This window comes from Bombina bombina, chromosome 5 (assembly GCF_027579735.1).
Source record: "Bombina bombina isolate aBomBom1 chromosome 5, aBomBom1.pri, whole genome shotgun sequence".
Classification (NCBI taxonomy): Eukaryota; Metazoa; Chordata; class Amphibia; order Anura; family Bombinatoridae; genus Bombina; species Bombina bombina.
The window spans coordinates 667,711,840-667,724,846 of record NC_069503.1 but is presented as its reverse complement, the minus strand read 5'-3'; positions in this window follow the sequence as shown (position 1 = coordinate 667,724,846).

Below are 13,007 nucleotides of genomic sequence, written 5' to 3'. Positions count from 1 at the left end.
GACCGAATTATCATTGTGCGAGCGGACATGATCCGCTGCACATCGATAAATGCTGACAGCATACGCTCTCTGCATTTATCATTGCACCAGCAGTTCTTGTGAACTGCTGGTGCAATGCGGCCCCCTGCAGATTCGCAATCATTCGCTAGCAGGGGATGTTAATCAACCCGATCGTATTCGATCAGTTTGATTTCTGGTGAAGTCTGTCCGCCGCCTCAGAGCAGGCGGACAGGTTATGGAGCAGCGGTCTTTAGATCGCTGCTTCATAACTTGTGTTTCCGGCAAGCCTGGAGGCTCGCCGGAAACACGAGGCATCAAGCTCCATACAGAGCTTGCTAAATATGCTCTTTAGGGCTTCATTTAACAAATCTGGATGGACAGGGTTTGCTTCCGTGAACCTGTGCGCCCAGGATCGCAGGTAGTAGGTAGCAATAAGCAATTTAGTAGTGACTGTCAATCAACCGGGGAAAATATGCGTTGCTGCTTTTTCAAAAATAGAATACCAAGAGAACAAAGCAAATGTCATAATAGGTAAATTGGAAAACTGATTAAAATTGCATGTTCTATGTGAATCATTAAAAAAAATTTGTTTCATGTCCTTTTAAAAATGTATGTCTCCAGAATCATTGTCAGACTGCATATGAATACACATATCAGGATTAATCACAGTCCTTTAGTAAAGCTTCAGATGATTTTAAAAGTGAGTTTTGTAGAAAAATCATCTTTTCTAAAGGATTGTAATTAACCTTATATTCAGAAATAATACACAGATACACATACATACATTATAGTAATATATAAGAAACAAAAATATAAATGTGTGGTGGTGCACAATTAGCTCAACTTTCCATGGCTTTTTAGACCGTGCTAGCTGTCCCAATTAATATACAAATGCAACTTAAAAAGAAAGGATTGAACATGTATCTAAGTCAATCAAAGCGGGACACAGGCTGCACCAAAAGTCTATCAAAAGCTTTTATTACCATAAGACAGTTTTAACAGGCCGTCTACCCTCCACCCTATTCCTAAAACCGTGCAACTACAACCTAATGAATTACATAAACATTAGAACAAGCCGGCCGTTACGTTGATTACTTCCTGAGACCCTTTCTCGAATCCCTGTCGTCCTATATTAGGGACACAAGTGATGTTTTAACAAAGCTTGATAAAATCACAGTTCATCAAGATTTGCTATTGGTGACTCTCAACGTAGAGTCCCTGTACTCCTCCATCCCTCATCAAGCAGGCTTAAATGCAGCCAGATATTTTTTGGAATTGAGGGGGGACGAGGTCAGGGACAACACTGAATGGATTTTATGCCTATTAGAATTTGTTCTAAGGAACAACATTTTTTCTTTTGATGGCAGACTATTCAGGCAGTTGAGAGGAACAGCCATGGGTGCAACATGCGCTCCGACGTACGCATGTTTGCACCTAGGCTTTTGGGAGACAAAGTATGTCTTCCACGAACTTTCAGAGTGGGTCGATAAGCACATTGTGCTTTGGCTCAGGTTCGTGGACGACATCTTAATCCTCTGGAAGGGAGATGAAGGGTCTGTTCACAATTTTGTAAAAATTCTTAACAAAAATGATTTAAATCTGTTTCTCACATATAACATTAGTTCTGACAGTGCCATTTTTCTTGACTTAGATGTTTGTGTGAAGTGTATTGTTTTGCTTAGAAATTTCTATCGCAAAAAAACAGCAACCAATAGTTTATTGGAAGCAAGTAGCCATCACCCTGAGCCCCCAAAAAAAGGTGTCCCTATAGGCCAATTTTTAAGGTTGAAGAGATGCTGCTCTTCACCAAAGGTGTTTGAAGAACAAGCACAAATAATGGCTGACAGATTTTTATCTAGAGGATATTCACGTAATATAATCAGAAAGGCCTGGGTGAGAGCAAGGATGACATGTAGAAGTGACCTCCTATATTCAAAAAAGAAAAACAATAGTGATACACAGGTGAGATTAATTACAAAGTACAACTCACACTGGAATAAATTGAAGCACATTCTCAATAGCCACTGGCATATATTATCTAATGATACGTCACTTCAAGGGTGCATATCGGAGTACCCGCTATTGACAGCCAGGAGAGCTCCTAGCATCAAAGACATGTTGGTTCACAGTGAATTTAAAAAGGAAGAGACTAAAAACTGGTTAACAGTCAGACAACATAGAGGAGGTAGCGCTCCGTGTGGACATTGCGTCTATTGCACATATATGAAGAGATCTAATACTTTTAGTACCCAAACAGGAAGCAAGGTATATTATGTGAGGGAAAGAATTACATGTACTTCCAAAAATGTCATATATTTACTGAACTGTCCATGTCCCAAGTTCTATGTAGGTAAGACCACCAGAGAGCTGAAAAGCAGAATACGAGAACATAGAGACAATATTAAAAATGAGGACATGGACAGCCCAGTTACAAGACATTTTAAGTCTTTTCATAACTCAGATCACAACAAACTGCAAATTATGGGCATTGAGTGCTTAAAACAAAATAAGCGAGGAGGTCATCTTGATAGAATAATTTTGCAGCATGAATCAAGGTGGATTTTTAGATTAAACACATTAAGCCCAATGGGCCTAAATGAAAAGATAGAGTATGCATGTTTTCTGTGATAATTATCTCTTGACGTAAAAAAATCCCTTTAAAGGGCCACTGTAAGTAAATATTTTCTATGCCTTTTACTAACTAACTACCCCAAATATGCTTTTTATCAATAGCATTTCATTAACATATCTCTACCGTATATGAGAAATCTTGTCTGCAAATTTAATTGTTTTCCAAACCCACTCCGTGATTATCCTTTGCTCTGTACCAATCCGTTTACAATACCTAGGTTTCAAAATGGCGCTTTAAACACAAAGTTATTGGTTTAAGTATTTTGAACATGCAGTGCTGAAAATAGTGGGCAGGATAATGTGACATCATTGGCGAATAAAAGATATAACTTTTAGAACGTTATGAAACTTCGTTTTGGAGAAAATATAGGTCAGTAGGTTTTAATTAATGTTTATTAACTTTAATATGTTAGTTGTTTAGCTTAAAAATTATAACAGAAAGTAATCCTTTAAATGTATGTTGTTAGAAGCGTATAGGATCACACTGTCATATAGATGATATCTTTATATCCACAGTGACACAAGATGTACAACACGCTCATTAGTTTTATTGTGACAAGGGCTATGATGTAGGCCCCTTTAAGTAATTCGAGAATGAAATGTGTTTTCAGAATGTAGTTTTAGCAATATACTTTACAAAATTCCCAAATATATATCAACAAGATATATGTTGACATAAAGGTAAACTCTAATATTTATGTTGACATAAGATGTGTAACATACTTACTACTGTTGTTATCAAAAGAGTAAAGATTTATGTTTCCTAGAGGAAAGTCTAGATTAATGTTTTCTGGTCTGCAAAAAAGAATGTCCTCAACCAGATTATATATCTAAATGGGCTAAGTTCAAACAACAAACAATGTTTTTAAAGCCGATTTTCTAATGTGAAGCTGCAAGATAATTCTATGCATACGAAAGCCATGATGTGGTAATTAAAAATAGTGTATATAGTAATGATCAGTTCCTACACTGTGCAATTTCAAACTGTAGTGAATAAGAGTTGTTTAAAAATCAGCTGTTAAGTAAGCGAATGCTGTTTAAGGGGTGGACTTTTGAGCCAATGAGAGTATAAAGTCTTACACACACCCCTCAATCAATACATCTGATGAGGCCCCGACACTCAGCCCTATGTGGGAGGGGAGAAACGCGTCATGATTGAGCATGCACAGGAGGTGAACAGCTGTGAACGAGCCAGCGAAATTTGAATTCGGACAACAACGCTGAAGCATACATGGCGGTGAGCAAGTAAAGAAGCCGAAAACAAACAATGAACATTTCAGGTTGATCCAACTGGGAAGCAGGTACAGCTGAAATTATTTCTTTATAAGGCTGGATAGTCTTGCGGTGGACGGCCTGGTCTGTCCTGCCATGGTACATTGTGCGTTGTTTATCCTAATGATTCAGTTGCCGATGGAGCCAGTTATATGCACAGCATGAATAAGTACAGCAGAAAGGTGTTACCATATTGCATTGATATCTGAAGGAGTTATACTTACCAGAGCGTGTTTCAAACACTAAGTGCCTGGACTTTCAATATTCTTTAATAAGTAGGACAATTACAATTTTTGGGGCCCCGTGAAAATTTAAATGGACTACATGGAAGTCAATTTTGACACAAAGTTCATATTTTTATGGTCGCATAACATCACAGCTGAAATAATTTTGTTACTGTTGCATTTTGGCTTGTCAGCCGGCCGGCTTGTTCTAATGTTTATGTAATTCATTAGGTTGTAGTTGCACGGTTTTAGGAATAGGGTGGAGGGTAGACAGCCTGTTAAAACTGTTTGAGTCTTATGGTAATAAAAGCTTTTGATAGACTTTTGGTGCAGACTGTGTCCCGCTTTGATTGACTTAGATACATGTTCAATCCTTTCTTTTTAAGTTGCATTAATATATAAGAAACACCTGGACATCCCTTAGCCCTCAGGTCTGGAGAGATTTTCTAAGAAGTCTTGTCCGTACTGTGATAGCTGTTTATTTAGCTAATTTGGGTTCTCATAAGTCTATTATGATATTATCAGTAATGCTGCAGGGTGTCTGGTAATTGCACTGGAAGCATAAATCATTGTTATAAAGTAACTTTAAAACTGTATTTGTCCACTAGTATTCTCCAATCCCAAACCAAATTAGGACCACTGTCAAAATTACATGAAAATCAGCACATCTGTGTTTTTTCTTTGTTTTGTTGTAGTCTTACATAATTATTCTCCTGTAAGCTTAAAAAGTTTCTATGCCATATATAGGAGACACCAATAAATGTAGCCCATCTGACCAAATTTTAGTGTGATTTATTTTATTAACAAACCTTGTTCATCCTGTGGCAATAGGTATATTGGGGAAGACATTAATCTAGTTATTCTGAAGCACTAACGATTCTCCTGTTTTTATTATATTTTATTATATTATATATATATATTATATGCTATTTTAAACATTGCAGTGATTGAGAATCCAAAAAAACACCACATTTTAGCACACTGAGGAGTTAATTCCAGTCTGGCCAACTGTAGGCTAGATTTACAAGTAGTGATATTAGAATATAGCGCCTGTGTTAACTTGTGCACGTATTACAAGTTTGATGTAAATTTGCGCCCGTTGTGTAAGCACGACTGAAGACCTCACGTAGAGTTACGACTAAAATTAAATTGGTATCAAATACAACATATATACAATATATACTGTATATAATATACAGTATATAAAAGAAAGTGTTACACTCATATATACACTATCAAATAAAAATAAAAATTAATCAAATAAATATTTTAAAAAAGTTGTAAGGGTATAGATATTTGAATGGAAAGAGCTATTATGTATATATACATACTGATACAAATCTAAATATGTATATGTATGTATATATATATATATATATATATATATATATATATATATGTCTTAATGTGTATTTATGTTTAGATGTGTATATATGTTTTACATACATACAGTATATACACATATAAACATGTATACACATATATGCAAATGTACTGTATATATACTTTGTAGCCCTTTCTAATCAAATACTTGAAAACAAGAAAAATCATTTTTAATATATTTTAATATTTAATACTGTGTTTTACTGTGTATGTACTGTTAATATTTTACATTCTAATGTTCTTCACATTGGGAAAATGTTCTATGTATTTTTAAATAGATATTTATATGTGTATATATATATATATATATATATATATATATATGTATATACCTATATATATTCATAAATATATATAGGTATAGATATATATTTTACAAAAAATACACTATATATAATATATATATATATATATATATATATATATTCTATGTAAAAAACAGTGGTAGGTAAAATATTTATAACTACCTTTGGATTAGCGCAGTTTGACTAATAGTTTGTGCTACCTATTTGAAAATCAATGAAAATGTTGGTCTGATGCGTGTCAGGTTAGCGCATGAGCGATAAGTGTTAGGTTGTTTTTTTTCTGCTCCCCATTAAAGTCTAGGGGGGAAGTTAACGTGGTCGCAAAATATCTGAAGTACTGAAGTAAGCACGTTGGCTTTTGCTTGCGCACAAACAATTTACTCTCAAATTGAAATACATACACTAACCCGTGTGCGTTAAAAGTTTACTTCTGCCGTTGTTTGCGCGTGAGCAAAAGCACTAAATAGCGCACCACTTGTAATCTGGCCCTGTGGTTTTCAACTCTTTATATTTCGTTCAATATTCATAGTTTTGAAATAAATTGATTGTTATTAATTGGTGATAAACTGATACTTTTCCCCTGTCACTTAACAATGAAAATGGTTATCAGTTCGAACCTATAGTAATAGCCAGATGAATCAATCTTAACATGCAGATAGATTTTATTGTCTACTACATGTTTTTTTAAATCAAGATAAAAAAAATAAAATAAATGAAGACATTGGAGCCTATCTATCAAGCTCCGAACGGAGCTTGATGGCCCGTGTTTCTGGCGAGTCTTCAGACTCGCCAGAAACAAAAGTTATGAAGCAGCGGTCACAAAGACCGCTGCTCTATAACCCTGTCCGCCTGCTCTGAGCAGGCGGACAGGAATCACAACAATTCAACCCGATCGAGTATGATCGGGTTGATTGACACCCCCTGCTGGCGGCCCATTAGCCGCGAGTCTGCAGGGGGCGGCGTTGCACCAGCAGCTCTTGTGAGCTGCTGGTGCAATGTTAAATGCGGAGAGCGTATTGCTCTCCGCATTCAGCGATGTCTTGCGGACCTGATCCGCACTGTGAGATCAGGTCCGCAAGACATTTCTTAAATAGGCCTCATAATGTTTTAAAATAAATTAAATAACTTAAATGTTTAAAAATAAGTTGACATGCTCAGAAGGGCCATATAACAACAGAATATTGTGATATTTGTAACTCAGTATGACAAACATGACATTGCACCCATTACGCACACATATACGGCACATAGTAGTACCCACAGAATAGACTTACATTAAAAGTTACCTCGTTTATGATTACATTTAACAATATCTGATCACAAAAGGTAACTCATAATACGTTAGGATAGCAGAAATACACTTTATATTTCTTATCTCCATCTTCAAATAACAGTCTTCCAAATATCCCTTTTCCATAAATCTATCAAGATATCATCAATTATACTGCAGGGTCTTTGGTAATGATACTGGAAGGTTATGCTACCTATTTGCAGATCACTGAAAAAATATCCTAGTGGCATTTGCTAAACATTTAAGCCTTATCTAGATTGTTATGTCCTGGTTGCTGGGGGGTAGGTTTAGCATTTAATGCTTGTGAACGTTGCAGTATATGAAACACTGGTTACATCTGTATCTTACAGTCCCATATCTCAGTTTACAGCAGGTCTGCAATCAAATCCTCTGGGTTTTTTTTTATTCTATAAAACCATTGTGATTAAAACTGCTAGTATTTATTTCAGATATTTCATTCCTTTTTCTTTAATTAATATGGCACAGATAATTATTTCAGCATAAAAGACACCGACATTTTTTTACCATATAATTTCCCACAAAATATGAATTTTATAAATTAGAAGACTGTAAATAACAGTGTCATAATGGAATTAATCCCCATTAGGATAATCAATCACTGATTCCAGTATAAAATAATTACCAGTGTAAGCCCTATATACTGGAGACATTTTTCATACCCCAGATGTCTCCATAGAGTTAACATAAATAATATCTCTACCACATCATTGCCCCATTTAATGCACTGTTAGCCTCCCAATGGAACCCTTGTGTATCACACCGACCTCATTCAAAAACTCTTACACAAACACCAGACTACCTTAAATACAAAATGAGTAACCTAGACTTCTCTATGTATTCAATAGACACCCCATATCCAGATAAAACTCCTACCCCAAGGGATTCTCCACATATTAAAAAAAGAAACCAACTTTCAACCCAGATGTAGGTGTTCACTGGGAACCCCATTCAAGCAAAAGCTGTTGTGTAGTAAAAGATGGATTTTACATGGTAAGTGTAGTAAAAACGAAGGTTGCTTCAATAGGTATGAATATTTCTACAGCGCATAGATGTCCATAAGGAGGGACAAGAGGGTACAAATTCTTGCCCTGGAATTTAGCTCCTTATTTCTAAGCATAAACACCCACCTGAGTTATTCATTTGATACCAAGGAGCCACCAATTTTAAAATGATGGACAGTACAGGTATAAAACAAGCAACTCTCAGGGGCCAATTTATCAAGGGGCCAAATGGCCCCTGATGCCCCCTGTTTCCACGCACGCCTTCAGGCCTCTGAGACTGGGGTCTGCAATCCGCCCGATCCTATACAGGTCCTATATAAAGAAAAACTAACAGAGGGATAGTTAAACTCAATAATGATGATAGAGTCGTGGAAGAAGATAAGCAAATAGCAAACTGTTTAAATGATTACTTTTGTTCAGTCTTTGCAACAGATGGTAACAGACCAAGGGGTCAATTTATTAATGTGCGAGCGGACATGATACGATGTAGCCTATCATGTCCACTGCACATCTGTAAATGCCGACAGAATACGCTGTCGGCATTTATCATTGCACCAGCAGTTCTTGTGAAGTGCTGGTGCAATACAGCCCCCTGCAGATTCGTGGCCAATTGGCCGCTAGCAGGAGGTGTCAATCAACCCGATCGTATTTGATCGGGATGATTTCTGTCCGCCGCCTAAGAGCAGACGGACAAGTTATGGAGCAGCGGACTTTAGACCACTGCTTCATAACTTCTGTTTCCGAGCCTGAAACACGGGGCATCAAGCTTCGTACAGAGCTTGATAAATATGCCCTCAAATCTGGAATACTGTGTACAGTTCTGGAGACCATATCTTCAGAAATATATAAATAAACTAGAAGCTGTCCAAAGGAGGGCTACTAAAATGGTACATGGTCTAAAATATAAAACGTACAAAGAAAGGCTCTATGATCCAAATATGTATAGTTTAGAGGATAGAAGGGAAAGAGGTGACAAGATAGAAACCTTCAAATATATGAAGGGACTTAATAAAATAGAAGCTGAAAGCATTTTTCACAAAAAAATAAATGCCAAAACAAGGGGTCACAATCTAAAGTTAGAGGGTAGCAGATTCAGGAGAAATTTGAGGAAGCATTTTTTTACAGAAAGGGTGGTGGATTCATGGAATACACTTCCATTTGAGGTGGTAAACACAAAGACTGTAAAGGAATTAAAAAATGCCTGGGACATGCATAAGGCTATCCTAAGGAAAAAGTAACATGTAATATGGGTAGACTTGATGGGCCTTTTTGGTTCTTATCTACCGTCAAATTCTATGTTTTCATGTTTCTATACGATCAGGTTAATTGACATCCCCTGCTAGCGGCCGATTGACCGCAAATCTGCAGGGGGCGACATTGCACAAGCAGTTCACCAGAACTGCTTGTGCAATATTAAATGCCGACAGCGTATGCTTTCAGCATTTAGTGATGTCTGTCGGACATGATACGCTACAGCGCATCATGTCAAACAGACAATGATAAATTGCCCCCTCAGTCTCTACTGCTATGTTCTCAATGTTTAGAGCTGAAACATCTATGGATGCCTATGTGGGGGTGATGAGATTCTTGTGGCATTTTTTAATTGGCCAGTGGAACTTGTTAGCAGAGATTTTACTTAAAGTTCTTACCAGAGTTAAAATACAACACTATTTAAATGTATCCACTGTCATATTATACTAGCACTTAGGAAACTAGGGGTATCAGTGGATCACTCAGTATAAAAGGGATTCATTTTCCAGCAGGATATTAATACAGGAGGGATCCCCCAGTAAATAGGGGTATCAATGATAAATATTTTATTTCATCATAAGAGCTAATTGTGGGCTAGATTACAAGCGGAGCACTAATTTATCACATGCTGGCAAATTCGCCCATTTGAGGTAGTGGCTGGTTATTGCTACCGCAAGCTCGAATTAGTGCTCCAAAATTTAACCAGAGAAGTGCCCCAACTGCCTCCCCCAGAAAATGTGTAGTGTCTTTATAAAACAATTGTGGCATAAAAAGTTACTGCACTAGGCAGTTTTTGGGGGCTAAAGTTGGGCGGTTGTGGGGCACTAAAAAGTGCCTTTACATTGTGGTCTATGGGAACTGTGTGTTCCCATTAAATATATATGTATATGCTTATATATATATATATATATATATATACATATGTATGTGTTGATATGTGTATATACACATATTAACACATAAATATATATGTATATATCCATATATATTTATATTTGCTGCCCAATGCTGCATGACTTACCCCCTTCGCTGCGCTAGTTCTCATGTCTCACGGCATGAGAACGAGGCTCCCATTGGCGCCTATGGAAGCACGCTGTATTGAGCACAAAGTTTCCATGCAATGTGAACGCGAGGTTGTCTTTCCCTTGCAGGTCACTTAAAATACCAGTGCACAATTGAGTGCACTGGTATTACAAGTGGAGCACAAATATTGCGCTCAAGAAAGCGCAATCTGCTCCACTCATAATCTGGCCCTTATTGTAGTGTTGCTATTTTTTGTTTTTTTATTATAATTTTAATAATAATTGAATGTCAATGGTAAAGTTGTAAGATTGAACCACTGCAAATACTGTGGGCTGATTAATAAAATAATTTGGGGATTTTTCGACAGCAATGAAAAGTATTTATTCAATAGCAAAAAAAATGGGTACAGTATTATTATTATTTTTTTGCTAGCATTTCTTTCTGCAAGAACTGTAACTAGGAAACCTAACAACAGTTACTTATATGCATATGAATTCAGTCAAACAAAATAGCAAATTGATTACTTTTAGACACATACAAGGTATAATTTCCACCTGCTGATTGGCACACTTGCATTAGAACTATTAAAGAGATGCATTTATTTTACAAAATTTAATTTTAGCATTTTTTCCAAAATAAAAAATGTAGATTATCTTTAGTTATGCTTCCAATGCTGAAACACCCTCAAATGATCCACTGCATCTATATTATCAAATGTGCTGTGTTCTATTGGTATTCTTTGCTTAATTTAGCAGCAACAATGCACATGGGAGCTAGCCAAACACATCTGTAAGCAAATGAAAAGAGACATATTTATGCAGTGACTAATCAGCTGCTAGCTCCCAGAAGTGCATTACTGCTCCTGAGCCTACCTTTTAACAAATACTAAGAGAACAAAGAGATTTTAATAACAGAAGTAGATTGGGAAATGGTTAAAATTGTATGCTCTATCTATATCATTAAAGTTTAATATTTACTACTTTATTGTTTCTTTAACATACAAATTGCTCTGTATAGCCAATCATAGATTACACTGTTCAGCAGACGCACCCTCGGATTGCAAGTTACAAAGCTATGTTTAAAAAAAGGAAATTGAAGGAGCTGGGATAGAAGGCATAATAAAAGTAACTTCTTTTTTTGTTTTTGCTAAGCTGGTGTTTTGTTAAGAATACATTTCAAAAATATTTATCACATTGTTTCGAAATCTGTGTAAACTTTTATGGATTTGTAACTTTAGGAAAGTTATTTAATAAAATAGGTCTATTAAGTACAGAGACAAATAATATGATAAACATTTGAAACATGCTACCTAATTATATAATTCAAAATATTATGTAATGGGCAAATGGCATAAGTAGTATGCATGTGTTGTTTAACCACAGCACTATTAATTTGTTGATAATTTTGCAGGCAAAATTGCAGCCGTTGGTCAAACTTCTGTTAAATATTTGCCTACAACTGTCCCTGGTATCCAAGGGCCTAGACCTAGCCTTAATATGTGACTTAATTCTAACCCTACCCGTAATCTCAGCCCGGAGACTTAACCCTAACCCTATCCTGAGACTTAGTTTAAACCTAAGACCTTAACCTAAGCATTACTCTAGCCTCAACCTAACGAACCCTATCCTGAGACCTACCCATAACAGTAGCCCTGAAACTTACAGGAAACCATAACCTGAGACTTAGCACTAAACCAAACTATAACCCTAGCCTTAACCTGAGTCTTAGTACTAACCATAAGCTGAGATTTAGCACTAAACCAGACTATAACCCTAGCCTTAACCTGAGTCTTAGTACTAACCATAACCTGAGACTTAGCATTAAACCAAACTATAACCCTAGCATTAACCGGAGTCTTAGTACTAACCATAAGCTGAGACTTAGCACTAAACCAGACTATAACCCTAGCCTTAACCTGAGTCTTAGTACTAACCATAACCTGAGACTTAGTGCTAACCCTGGCCCTAACATGAAGCCTAGCCCTAAACCACATTATTACCTTATCTCTAACCTGAGCCTTAGTGCTAAAACAACCTTAACCCAAGTAATAACCCTGACCCTAAACTAAATCTTAGCCCTAGCCATAACCCTAGCCCTAACCTGAAACTTAGTGTAAACTGTAACCTAAGATTTATCACTAACCTTGACCCTAATCTGAGGCTTAGCCCTAAACCAAACTATATCCCTATTTTTAACCTAAATCTTAGGGCTAACCATAATCTGATAACTAAACATTTAACAGCAAATCTCATCCAGCTCTAACCTGTAATATAGCTCTAACCCAAAATCTAACAAAAAAAACTTAGCACCAACCGTAAATATAACCCTAGCCCTGACCTAAGAAATTACACCCATGAGATTATGGTTATTAATCTTGTATTAGAAAAATGTATTCAGAAACTTTTTTACAGCACTATTCGATTATTTTTGCCTACTGACACTAAATTAATACTTCACTTCACATTAATGGCCTGATGATCACAAATTTGCTTGCATGGAGAGAAATCACGCATAATCTTTGGGGACTTTTTTTGAACATTATATTGTTATGTAAGTGTCTCTCCATCATATCCAGAACCCTGCATAGTGAGATGCACAGCTCTCC